The sequence below is a fragment of the Myotis davidii genome, unplaced genomic scaffold, assembly GCF_000327345.1.
Source record: "Myotis davidii unplaced genomic scaffold, ASM32734v1 scaffold509, whole genome shotgun sequence".
NCBI lineage: Eukaryota > Metazoa > Chordata > Mammalia > Chiroptera > Vespertilionidae > Myotis > Myotis davidii.
Genome location: NW_006382996.1, coordinates 958,488 through 962,590, shown reverse-complemented (window position 1 = coordinate 962,590; position 4,103 = coordinate 958,488). Strand labels below are relative to the sequence as shown.

General features: G+C 49.3%; 1 protein-coding gene and 1 pseudogene across 2 annotated transcripts in view; both read right to left on the bottom strand.

Moving 5' to 3' along the window:
• Positions 1–4,103, bottom strand: part of LOC102752449 (inner centromere protein-like) — a 73,401-nt gene that overhangs the window by 45,199 nt on the left and 24,099 nt on the right. The window lies entirely within an intron of this gene.
• LOC102752159 overlaps positions 3,045–4,103 on the bottom strand; it is a 4,330-nt pseudogene continuing 3,271 nt past the window's right edge.

Sequence of the window (4,103 nt, the reverse complement as noted above, 5' to 3'; positions counted from 1 at the left end):
GTCAACAAACGGCCTCCTAGGCACACAACAGGGTGCTAGGCACCCGGAGGGGGCGGGGGTTATTTTCTCAGAACCTGGTGACCTAGGTGGAAGATGGGGGGCTCATCTCAGGCCCGGGACTAAGGAAGGTCACCTCGCCACGTGAAAGAGGTGACCGGTCCATTCCCAGGTGGAAAGGGGGAACCCCTCCCCAACCGGAGTTCAATCGCTAACCACCCCACTCCCCCGTCGGCCACGGGGGCACACTCACTCGGTTGCACAGCATCTCCTAAGTGCTACTCAGATCCAAGTCCCATGGAAATAGACCCTCAGCTCCCAAGCTCACGGCTCCGCTCCACGGATGCAGTGGAGTTGTGCAGAGCAGGGCAAACCTGTGACTATAGGCTGGAGCAATCGGCAAGTTTACCAGGGCGCCTGCAAAACTCTAAGCCTATGGGGTAAAAGAAATCGCCAGTCAGGCCTCCTATTGGCTACTTGGATTGGCAGTCTGTGGGTCTGTGGGCGGGGAAAGGAAGCATGCCAGAACGATAAGACCCAGCATGCACTGGGAAGGACCCAGGGGGTGGGGGCACCTCTGGTATCCTTGTGGTGCCAACTCCTGGATCGCCCAGGTAACGTTGGTCCAGGTGTAAGGGACAATCAGTGGGTCCGCGCTGCCTGTCACTACCTGAACCAATTAAGCAGAGACAGGATTGAATCATAAAGGAGCATTTATAACAATACTGGCCGGCAGCAGGTCAACCACAGAAATCTCTCTCTACCCCCCGCCATAAGCCAGCTGCTTATATTGGGTAGAAGGACACAGATTAAGTGGGGAAGTGGGCAAAAGGTATGCCAAATGGGCAGTTTACAGGTCCGGAGATTTGCAAAAGCCTGCGGGTATGCAGAGGCTGGAGGTCTTCAAAGGGCTAGTGATATGCAAACGGCTGGGGATCTTTAAAGGGCTTAGTGATATGCAGAGGGTTATGGGTCTTCAAGGGCTGGTGATTCCGGTTTCTGCAACAAGGTTTTCAAGGTTATTTTTCCATGATAAATGGCAGCTCCCTGATGGGGAGGATGGACTGCATTTCCAGGTGAGCGCCCAGGTCCCACGTGCAATGCCCAGCCAGGTTAGAAAGCGCTTTCTTTAATCAGAACAAAACAAGCATGGTTAACAGAGCAAGATTAATATTTCTTACAATTACAACTGGTCCCCAATATTGTATTTCTGCCCCTATCACAGAAGTCTTGCGCTTTGCCATTTCTTCATTCAGCTATGTCTTCCATACAGGAAGTGTGATTGACAACTGGAAGGTGTTTCGCAGGGAAAGCGCTACAAAATCTTTATGTTTGCGAGGGCTGTTGTAGCAAAAGCACCATAAACAGAGCGGCTTAAGTGACAGAAACAAATAGTCCTCACACTTCTGAAAATCAGAAGTCCGAGATCAAGAACTGCAGCAGGTGGTCTTTTCTGAGAGCGGCAAGGGAGAACCGGTTCCAGTCCGCTCTCCTGGCTTCCAGTGACTTGGCAATACTGGCAAACCCGATCTTCCTTCCTTCACAAAGACACAGAGGCTGCAGGAGACGCAAATGTCCCTCTTAAAGGGCCCCAGCATGAACTTAGACTTGCTTCCTTCGAGCTCCAGTGCCCGCCTGGAGGCGTTGGGGGACCCAGACACATGGGGAGGAACTGGATTGTCTGGCATCGGGGCAGGAACTCAGGGATGGCTTTTTACCAGGCAGTGGTGCTCTTATTTTGGTGGTGGTAATAGTGAGGAATTGGGTTAGTAACAGAAGAAAAGAGAACCATAAATATCAAAGAGGGAAATCTTCCCCCAAAGAATCTTAATTACTGTAAAATATGCCTTTTATATTTCATGCCTCTGACCTTTAGCAAACTTCAAAATCAAAGTCTTGCTCACTGGTGTGGCTCAGCAGTTAAGCATCGACCCATGAACAAGAGGTCGCTGGTCCGATTCCCAGTCAGGGCGCTTGCCCGGGGTTGTGGGTGAGGTGCTGGAGGCAGCAAATCAATGTTGATGTTTCTCTCTCTCTCTCTCTCCCTTCCTGTCTAAAAATCAATAAATATTGGGGAAAAAAACAAGAAGTTTCCCAGGTGATTCTAAAAAGCAGTCTGGGTGAGGTCTGCCATAGAGTCTTCAATTTTCCCAATGAATTTCTGACGTGTGGCATGATCTGGTTTTCTTAAACCCCGACCTGAACTTGTGCATGAAGAGGAGGCTCAGACAGGAAAACATGCTGTCGCAAGCCACGAGTTTCAGACGCGGCCCTGTCAGTTGAAAGGGAGCAGGAAGTGCAGTCCTCACATCCTTTCCTGAGTCTCGGCCCACGGAGACTGCACAAGAGGCCTGTTTCATAGTTCAAATACCCACCAACCGAGAAGTGTAATAAGTATGTGTCAGTGCAAGTGTTGAGGTGCTGGAGGCAGCAAATCAATGTTGATGTTTCTCTCTCTCTCTCCCTTCCTGTCTCTCTAAAAATCAATAAAAATATATTCTTAAAAATCAATAAAAACATTTTTTTAAAAAAACCTTTACTCAGGCTAAGATATGTTAGTTAAAGCAAGTATTTCCCCACCTTCATCAGGACAGGCATACCTTGGAGATACTGCAGGCTCGTTCGGTTCTAGGCCACCACAATAAAGCGAGGATGACAATAACGCAAGGCGTACACATTTTTTGGTTTCCCGGTGCATATAAACAAATGTTTTCACTGTACTCTCATTTATTAAGTGTGCAATAGCATTATGTCTAAAACAATATGTACTGTACATACCTTAATGAGAAAATACTTTATTGCTAAAAAATGCTAAGCTTCATCTGAGCCCTCAGCGAGTCACACCCTTTTTGCTGGCGGAGGGTCTTGCCTCAGTGTTGCTGGCTGCTGGCTGACCAGCGTGTGGCTGCTGAAGGCTGGGGTGGCTGTGCCAATTTCTTGTTTTTTGACAGATCCTGCCTCAGGTTTATTTGTTCAAATAGCAAAGGAGGACACCAGCTCCATGCAGACAGCAACCCAGAGGTCCCACCAGTCCTTCCGTCCTCACATCACATCGGCAGACAGAGGCCTCTACTGTGGAGCCTTCGTGGGGGCCTGGGCACCTTTGGGAGCGGGAGCCTGAGCTGCAACTGCACCCGCAGCCTGAGCCCCTTGGCGATGCGGCACGAGCACTTTCCCAAGCGTGGGGTGAGCGATGTAGGCAAGTCGACTGAGCTTGCTGCTGCTGCTGCCCTTTGAGATATTGGGCCTGACCTCCTTGGCTTGACGAGGGCCTTGGCGGCCTCGGCACATGCGCTGGGGGCCTTGGCGTTGTTGGCCTGCATCTTCTTCAGGCCCTTCTTGTTGTGCTTCTTGGCAAAGCGCATGTTCCTTAGGAACTTGGGGTCTACCCCCTTAAGAGGTTCATATCTTTGTGATGGGGGTTTCTTGATGCTGTTCCTGTGCCATTTTCGGGACTGGTTGTGCGTGGCCACCTCTTGGCCACCTCTGCACCGAAGCCCTCGGCTCCCGAAGTGCCTGGCCAATTTGTTAAAATAAGGAACAGTGACCTTGGCCACACTGACTGACTGCTCCTTTCACAAATGGTTTCTGTACAGCAGGTGATGCTGTTTGGTAGCATATTAACCACAGTAGAACTTCTTTCAAAATGGGGGTCAATCCTCTCAAACCCTGCCCCTGCATTAGCAACTGAGCTTATAGAATATTCTAAATCCTTTGTTGTCATTTCAACCATCTTCCCAGCGTCTTCACCAGGAGTAGATCCCATCCCAAAATACCACTTTCTTCGCTCATCCGTAAGAAGTAACTCCTCGTTTGTTTTATGATGAGATTGCAGCAATTCAGTCCCATCTTCTGGCTACTAATTTTCTGGCTCTTTCTTTTCCCACCAAACCTGCAGTTACTTCCTCCACTGAAGTCCTCAACCCCTCGAAGTCACCACGAGTGTTGGAATCAACTTCTTCCGAACTCCTGTTAATGTTGATATTTTGATTCTCCCCATAAATCGGAAATGATCTTAATGGAATACAACGTGGTGAATCCTTTCCAGTTTACGTTGCCCAGATCCATCAGAGGAATCACTAACAATGGCAGCTATAGACTTATGA